Below are 9652 nucleotides of genomic sequence, written 5' to 3'. Positions count from 1 at the left end.
CACGCGCGCAACCGGTGATGCGCGAGTGGCCGAAACTCGCCTCCCCCCGCAGCCGCTCGGTGCCGAGTTACTGCCGGTGTTCTGTGTGCGTCTTCCTCCTGTCACGTCTACAGCAGCAGCCCGAGATACGAAAATAATCAGAGCCGGGCTTTCCCCTTCCCCTCCCTCCCTCTGCCCGGTGGGCAGCTGCCCCAGCTTAATTCAGGTGACTTGCAAATACCTCGCAGTTACTGCCGGTGTTCTGTGTGCGTCTTCCTCCTGTCACGTCTACAGCAGCAGCCCGAGATACGAAAATAATCAGAGCCGGGCTTTCCCCTTCCCCTCCCTCCCTCTGCCCGGTGGGCAGCTGCCCCAGCTTAATTCAGGTGACTTGCAAATACCTCGCGGCAGGTTTTTTATGTTCACTATATCCTGGGGAGGGGGTCAATGGGCATACAGTGATTGCCAGCAGTGGCCGTTTCGGCACGTCTAAAGCCCGGTTGTTCGCACAGAATGGATGTCCTGTGGGGTCTTCCGAAACACACAGTCTGGAAAAATGATGGAGGCTGAAGGGGAGATTTACTTTTCTTGCTGGTATTCAATCAGAATAATAAACCATGTTCCTGGAGAGGAGGAGAAGGTGAATCCTGCCACGTTCTCCAAAGCATTCAGTAACTGAGCCTCCGCGTTGTGGACATGAATGTCCTCATACTTGTCCGACGGTTAATGCTGCCATTCAGACCTGAACCAGGCATGAAACTTCTCCCGCCAGCTGTCTTCCTCCTCTGCAGCATGCTCCCACCCTTTCCACTTTGTACACTACTGAGCTGCAAAAATCCATTAGGAATAAGACAAGCCCAGCATTTATTTCTAGCTGTCACAGGTGGCAAGGGTTAATAAAAGACATCCGTATTTCTTAGATAGCTACAGATAAAATTTGGACCGTGCTATTTAGGCCACTTTCTGTCTCCCAGCAGTGCTGTCCCACATTCAGTCTAATTAATGGCAAGATCTATGCTGTGTAACGACTGCAGGAGCGGGATCATGTTTAGAAACTGCACAGCCTTAAGTATGTCGATTGCTGATGTCCTCGTTTACCGAGGTTCATCGAGTTCTGTCAAGAACTCCCTTCTCAGAGGACCGCAGTTCAGAAATGATGTGCACAAACGATGTCTTTTTCCATCTTCTGCTGAAAAAGTTTGATTCCTTGCATATTGTGTTTACAGTTTTAAGCTACAGATTTTCCTCTTCAGATCTCCATCTGTAATTAAAATTACTAATTCCTGTGTAGCACAAATCCTAATTTGTATTCAGCCCTAAATGACAGTATTGTTTTCTTATTCCTCCTAAAACAATTGAACACTGGATCTTTAGACAGGAACAAGCATTATCCATGCTTTCTCATAGAAAATGAGTGTGAATTTCTAACTGGTCTCAGGAAGCCTCCATGGCTTCCTCCATGGCTTTCTGCCTGTGGTGTTCAGACCTGGGGATCTATCACACAATCCAGGAAAGGTAATAAGGAGGCCTAAGGCCATTATCAGTTGGCTGAAATTCTCTCTACGGGGGTCGGCATTTGAAATATTTAGGAAATACTTGCTTCTCAAACTGAAAAACACTGAAAAGTCGCTGTTCTAAGTTGCTGCGTGCAACAAGCCAGGCGGTTGCTCTAGGAGAAAGATCAGGGTATCCAGGACAAGGGTTGTACATGTAGCTTTTTTCAGACCAAGTGGTATAGAAGGAAAAGTAGTCAAATTTCTGGGTTAACAAGCTATTTTTTTGGTTCCAAAGCAGTAACTACCAAAGCTAAATGCAACTTGGGAGCAACTCCTTAAAGCTTAGATAGGGATGTATCGGTGAGACCAGCTTGCAAAGAAAAAGTGGAAATGGGAATGAATGGGGTGTTGTGGGGGGAAGAATGAGGGCTGAGAGCTGGTAAGTTCAGGGAACTTCCTAGGACTTGCTGGTTTTAACTGTTAATGATTTTTCACATAATAGATAATCCTGTGTGGAAAGAATCTTCCCAGAAGCACTTGCCCTACATTTCAAGCACCCCAAACCACAGAACTCATCATTAGAAGCAGAATCCCCTGTGGTCCAAAACACCAGATCAGTTTAAACCATGCCTGAGCAAGAAACGTTAAGATATGTTGTTGCCCATCTGCTACTACAGCAATGAACACCCCCTGCCATCAAACCATCAGCATCTTCTGATCTTACGTTTGCAGTTTCAGGACTGCAACATGCTTCATCCTGTGCACGGCTGCCTTCCTGGTAGTTTTGCTGCTGAAAATGACTACTTAGCACCAGTATGAACTCCCAGAGATGGCCTTTATAGACCAAAGGACTGTGCTGTCGCTGAGGGAGAGCTTCTCACAGAACAGGACATTCTCCTTCTGATCTTTGAGTCCTGATCCTTAAGGGAAACTGCAGAACTTGTCCCACAGAAGTCAGCATGGGAACTAGGTTTTCTAACTGCCCAACACCCAGAACCGGAGACTCAGTAAAGACGCTGGTCTGACAGGAGGTTATAATTTCCCTCTGCTTCCCTCCCCGCTCTTACCTCTCTCTGAATCAACAGACCGACCAGTAATTGTCTCTCCTCGTTGCTTAGCTAATAAGTGCTGCTCTCTCTCCCATCCTTAACATCCTCTGCATCATTAACATCATTAACGTCCTCTCTATTCTATAGCTACCATCTTCTTCCTTTCAGAGCAGGCCTAATTAATGAATATCTTAGTAAATGTTAAGCAGTTGTTCTTAACTGAGAGCAGCAGCTGGTGTTTCTAACCCAAAGAAAAGTTTGTATGGCCGAAAGTTTGTCATTTTTTCCCACCTATATGTCTTGGTCTAATAAAAGATACTACTTCTTCATACAGCCCTAGTACTGCACATCCCATCCACAGACACTGTGTGTCTGCCTTGTTCTTTTCATGTTCCCTTAGGTATCCACCATGGGTGATGGTGGGAGAGAGGAGACAGGACTGGATGCCACCTTTGCTTGGGTCAGTACAATGGTAATCATGTCCTCACACAGACAAATGGCATCTTTCTGAAAGCATGGGCACTCGTCTTTCCCCTTCCCATGGAAATACAGTCTTCCATTCTAAGAGAAACCAGAATTCGGACATTAAAATCATACCTTCTAAGAGCTTTTACTTCAAACAATATGCTGCTGTTACTTGTTACAGTAGCCACTAGGGGAAAATTAGGACTCTGGTGGGTGGGAAGAGCACCGAGTTTTGTCCTCTTACATTGTTTGTATCCCGGTAACGTCCTCCCTATGCTGCTGTCCTCAGGGTGCTGTTTGGTACTGGTTTTACGGGGAGTGGGGACAACACAAATCTTTGGCCAAAAAAATGAAACTGTCTACATTTTAAATTTTGGAAAGAAAGCAAAAAGTAGTTGCAGTATTTTCTTGTTTTTCTCTAAGTGGCTGGCAGAAATAGGATAGAGTGAATGCTTCCTTTCCACAGCCTTTAAGGAAAACTTGTTTCACTAGAGGAAACTGTTCAGCTTTATCTCCCATGCTTATGTTACACACAGACAATGCAATATAAGCACAAAATATATTTGTAGTAAGGCTAGCGATGATCCAAATGACTAAAATCTAAGCACAGATAATAACATAAATGTATGTTTGTCCACCAAATGAAAGCAAAAGTTATGCTCGGATAATTGGCTTTTAGCTGATTCAAGATTTCGTTATTTAAATGTCAAACAAGGGGTTAAAAGTATGATCATCGTAATACAGCCTGACAACTTTGACTTTTGTCTCCTGTTGAGCCTGGATCTTGGCTGATAAGAACAATTAACGTTTGGGGCGGGGCATGGGTGTTAGGTCTGGATGGGAAGAAAGGAATTTTGATAGCTTGGTAGAGAGAAGGGTTCAAGTATGTAATCTGTGATGGGCAGCAACGTGTATACTACATTCACAAAGTCTCTTGGAGTGGCCTACGGGGTTCCAAATGAGACAGTCCAGGTCCACAGCTTAGGTGGGTCTCATTTTGGCATCTCTTTCTTCAGTGCTGGCAGTACACATCACAAGTCCTCAGGCTGCACAGACAGGGTGCTTGCTGAAGAATCTGTATGAACTGTGAATGATGAGGAGGTGGTTACAGTGTATACATCTCAAATTGTAAGAGGAAACGGGGTACTGCCTTACCTTGCCATATCAAAGTTACCGTATATTTCTGGTGATAAAATGCTTAATCCAGGTCATACAAACTCCTTGAACTAAGTTGGTTGACCCTAGAATTTGACACACAGATCTACAGACCAAAATTCTGGAGAGAAATTATCTGGACAAGACTCCCAGGCAGCTTCTACAGTTGCATGGTAAGGTGTTTTTCACTTTGCAACATGCCAATGACACAGCCTTCTGCCCCAGGGCCATGGGCCATAGCATCTCACAATTTAGTCTTGCCAGAAGAACAAAATCCTTAAAATTTAAAAGCCTACCTTGGATGTTGACTATTTCTTGGAACATCTAGAAGACTCTTGGAAGTATGCCTGTGCTGACAAAAATAACAAACACACGCAGCGATTGGCAAGGAAAATCAGTCGGAGCTGAACACGAACCCTAGGCGCCAGTGCAGTCAGCAGCCAGAACACTTACTGCAGCGAAGGGTCTCGAGGCTGTACAGCCAAGTGCTCAGGAAGTCACCTCGGTGCAGAGGCAGTTGTTATTAACAGGCATTTGACAAGATACCAAGTAATTCTCTTACCATCGGGTGGCCCGGGTCATCTTACGCTCAAATTCATCCCAGATGCCTTTCTATGTGCCTTTTATTAATTGGCCGTATTAGTCTGCGATTGTCAATTTAGGTAAAAATTGTACTTTTATTTGTGTTTGGGGGTTGTGGGAATAAGAGAAATAGAATGGAAATGCAGCTCTAGCCACTGAAGTCAGTGGTAATTTACTCCTGCTGTGTGACACCTATTGTAACCCAAACTCCTACCGTGTAGCATGGGCTAGGAATAAAGAGCAATCTTTGACTAGCACTCGTGTAAGTCAGCCCCCCATTACAGTGATTTTACATGCTTTAAAGAGGCAAGGTATGCGCAGTCAAAGCGGACTACAAAGAGTCTCTTCCTCCCAATACCCACAGCATTTTTCCCTTAATGCTGTTTATTCAAGATAGATTGAGTATGTGGAGATTTGATTTGGTTTTCTTTTCTCTTCAGAAGAAATGTAGATGATCCCCTGGAAATTAAAGCCGTATGTTGCCTGCCTTCCCTGACATGTTCTGCGCTGGGGTGAGAGGCTCAGGGGCTGCAGGCCGGCTGCTGCTGCCAGAAGTTTTCCAGAGAACAGAAGAAAAAGCCACAACTCTTAAAAGGGCAATTGCAGATCACAGCTCATTTTGTTCAGAGAGAATGCGAACATTTTTACCCTCTTTCTACTTCCCTTTCTTGAGCGAGTTCTTCTACAGTTGCATACAGTGCCTGAAAACACAGCCTCTCCCTTGTTCTTCAAACATGGAGTGGCTGATTTAAGGGCCAAAGCCAGCAATCCTTACTCCCAGGAGCAGACCTGCTGATTTCATGGATGCAAGGGAAGCGAGTAGAGCTTCACAAGGCTGTGATGCAAGGAGAAATTACGTGATGGGCTTTTACTTCTGGTCTCACGCTGCTTTTGTCGTGCTTTAAGTACATCCCTTTTAGTGAAATTACTCCCCATTTCCACTGATGTAAATGAGATTCAGATCATATTTTCCGCATTAGTATTTCAAGATACGCAAATTGAGAAGTTATGTGCATGAAGTGGGGGGATAGAGAGGAGGCAAGTTGTTTTCCTGCGTCTTTTAGGTGCGCGTGTATTTTCCATGAATGTTATTGAGAGAGGGAGCAGGATGAGATCAGAGCAGGGAGTAATTCGCAGCCTGCATCTGCCTTTTTCCGTGGAATGTGGCTTGGTACGTATTAAAGGACAACCTCAACTTTCACTTTAGAAAAAATCTTTGGGGCTTTTGCTTTACTTTGGAAAGATAACTTTAAATATTTAACCAGTGTAAACAGAGGCAAACTGCCCAGCAAGACTGAAAGGAATGCGCCGCTAGGATCTGCCTGTAAGCACTTCGCCCCTAAACACATTCTTCTTCATACAGGAGGGGTCAGCTGTATTTTGAAGCTTTTCAGAAACTTTGGACTGGTTGTGTGAAAGGAATTGTTTTAAGGATAGACAAGGATTAGTGTCCTAGACCTTCCCCCAGTTCTGCAGCTGGCTTTTCTAGTTAGCATTTCCCCTACTCTCTGCTGCGTAGTGAGTGACTGCTCACACTGCGGCACCTCTAGGACTGTGTTGGATATCTCATGTGGGCCCCAGATAAACCATCCTTAGCCTGATCCCACGGCCTTCAAAGAGGAGAAGAAGAAGCACTTCAGAAAAATCTCAAAGTTCATAGTAGTGAATGTTACCTTAAGGGTGACGAAGTGTCATTCCCTGCTGTCACAGGCAGTCGTTCTGTATAGTTCACGTATGCAATCACAACATATAGCCCAACTGCAAAGTGTTCAAGCCTCTCCTCCCCTAGTGCCCCTGTTAGGACATTAAGCTATTGGACATCAGTGCGCATCTGGATTCTCTGCTTCTGGATTTCGTGATGTCTCTGTTTTCCATAGTGACTAACAAGATTGTGTAATTTTTACTGGATTTGGACTTATCTGTGGAAAGCCACACATTTACCATCTGTAGGGATGGTTATTGTAATTCTGTGTACTTTCATATGGTATTGCTGACTTTAAGAAAACTATTGTGGAGTTCCCAGCACTGAAGACCAGCAGGACAAGCCACGTCATCTCGGTGTCCCAGCTCTTCTGTTCCCTTCAGCTGGCCACATGCCAAATACAGAGACTATCAAGGTTTTCTTCTCTACCTCAAAGTCTCAGACTGGACTGATCCAAGTCATGTCTGGGATGGCTGGTCTCAGCGGCCACAGCCCCGTGGCAGCAGCATGCCACTGCAGGAACACCCTCAAGTCTGCTCGGCAGGAATCAGCCCGTGTGCAGGAGACACAGCTAGCGCAACAGCTGGCTGTCTAAAGCTGTAACATCCAGAAGATTCTGGCATGCTTATGTACTTCTGTATTTTCAGAGGAAAACACCTATTTTTCCCACTTGGACTCTCAGTGGTAGTCACACCATTGGAAGCAAGGTCCAGGCACACCCTTGGAAAGCAAGGGAAATTCCATCCTTACGTACTCTACCGGGAAAGTAAGGGAGATGAGGACTTCTTGTTTACTCTTCAACTTTGGAAGCTCTTTAATTCATGAGGGAGGTTATACATAAAAATATGAACACTGAATAGAAAGCAGTAGAAAGGGATGGGAAGGGAAAAGAAGGGATGTCTACCTTCTGGCTCTTCTGTGTTGTTATCAATTAATGTTGAAATAATTGTTAACATTTAGAAAGCACTTTGCTGATGTGATTCTTTTGGACATTGTTGCTCTGCCATTTATTACAGTGAGACAGATGGACAAAGTATTTCTGCAAAGCTATTGAGTTTTTATATTTCTGTTTATACACTTTTTTACAATTGTATAGCTGCTTCTCTGAATACATCATGACTTTTAAAAAATGCAGACTCTGATTTAAATATTTGCTTAAAATACAATACAGTGTGCTGTGCCTACACATAGATCCTTCCAAGCACATACGTGAACATACGTAAGAGTTGGAGGTCTGGGTCCTCCTTTTGTCAGAGGAGGGCTAGCAGTGGTTCATCCTAAACTTTTGTCTACACCACTGCCACAGCAAGGAAAAGGGTTTGCCGAACTGCTTTGGGAGGCACTTTTCCCTCCTTCTTACAAATGATGTATTTGTGGCTTCCAGGTTGCATGATACAAATATTTCATAGTTGGAGTTGGTCTGCAGAAGTCAGGCTGCCATGAAACCACAGTCTTGAACCCACATCTCTGGGACATGGCCAGTCAGCATCGTTTGAGCCATTATAAAACTGCGACAGAACTGTGTTCCCCCATATTGTGTTAAATAGCAGCCGACTTAAGGGTGCATCAAATCATAGCAAGTCGATTCTGAGCCAATGTAGCACTCAAGAGTGCCAAGAACAGGACACATTTTAAACCTAATTGGTTTTGCCATGCCTACTATGCCACTTCTCTTACTTTTCCTTTTTTTTTTTTTTCTTTTGAAATGCACAACACTGGGGATATGGGGCTTAAAGGCTTGTCTTATTTGGGAAAGAAAGTGCCAATATAAAACTAGCCCCCTGTGTAGACACTCTTATTTCAGTTTAAAAGTGCCTTTCATGGAATTAGCAAGTTGATTCCTTGCTGACATAAGCTTAATCAATACGAGGCACTCAGCCTGATATAAATTTATCTCCATGATGGGGTTCATGTCTTTAAAATACCATTTAGTTAAATCAGTTGTTTCTTCAAATTGGCAAGTCCGCACTCATTGAAGATTTGCAGTACAACATTGTGGCCAGCTGAAAAATGAATCACTTCAGTAAAATGTAAAGAAGCCTTTGCCTTTGTGCGGTGCCACCCATTAGAGCTCTGAAAGCTGCAAATATCAATAAACTTAGAGCAGCTTTGCATCTATGTTCTTAATCCCCATCTTCTAAATGCAGAAACTTAAACGTGGAGAATGAAGCCTGATTCCAAGGTCGAAAAAAAAAGAGTATGTGGTAAAGCTGGAGAGAAAATTTAAAGATGCGGTTTCAGAAACAGACCAATGACTTTGAATACCCCTGGTCCCAGCACTTCCAGGGACCTTATATGTAAAAAGTGCTGGTGTCTGTGCTTTCTGGTAATTGGCCCTTTAAAATCAGATTTCCAGAGTCGGACAGATGCATCCCAGAATAACAAGTCTGTAATCTCTCATCTGAGTTTTGTAAATACAAGACTGACTTTTTCTTCTTGAATGAAGATCTGCCTTTGCAATCATATCACCACCTTAGTAAATATTTATTTCTAGTGGTATCCTCCTCTAGCTATAAATATAGACATTCTAATCTCAAATTCTGAGGCAAAAAGGATATTCTACCACTTGTTATGGCTACATCAAGTATATTTTTTCTAGGGATAAACATTTCAAATATTACTCTGTGGGCAGAGCTTTTTAGACTAGGAAGAGGACCACAGTGACAGTATTGATGCCATACTACCATCCATTTCTGGAAAAAGGGTTGTGGTCCAAACAACCACTCAGTCTGCTCTGTATTAAAGCAAGTCTGAAATCCTGTAAGCGATGGGTCTGGTCACAAACAAAACCATACATTAGCTCTGTTGGAAAAAATATGACAGTGTCAAATCTGATGAGCTTGCATTGATCTCCGATCAGGCTGAGGTTCGGATGGAGTGAGTAATGCTATGGAATGACTGATTGAAAGGTAACTGCATGTAAACCAGACCACAGCTGGTGTTTTCACCATGGCGTGCTTGCTCACTCAGTTGTTGAGTGATGCCACTAAAAGTTACTGAGACTTGAAGCACAGTGAAAACGTTTTTAAAGCCTGAAAACCCCCTTCCATCCTTTGCCACAGATCTCATCTTTATACCTTGAATTCTATTATCTGGAATTCAGTTACACCAATGATTTGCCAGAAGTGTGGATACTTACAAAATGTTAAGCTACAAAGAACTTAGCTGTGCAGTACAAATGCTGTCTACAATTAAGGCAATTAAAAAAGGAAGCTTGAGGCAGA

Source organism: Egretta garzetta, unplaced genomic scaffold (genome assembly GCF_000687185.1).
Source record: "Egretta garzetta isolate BGI_Z169 unplaced genomic scaffold, ASM68718v1 scaffold30, whole genome shotgun sequence".
NCBI classification, from domain to species: domain Eukaryota; kingdom Metazoa; phylum Chordata; class Aves; order Pelecaniformes; family Ardeidae; genus Egretta; species Egretta garzetta.
This window is presented reverse-complemented; position numbering follows the sequence as displayed.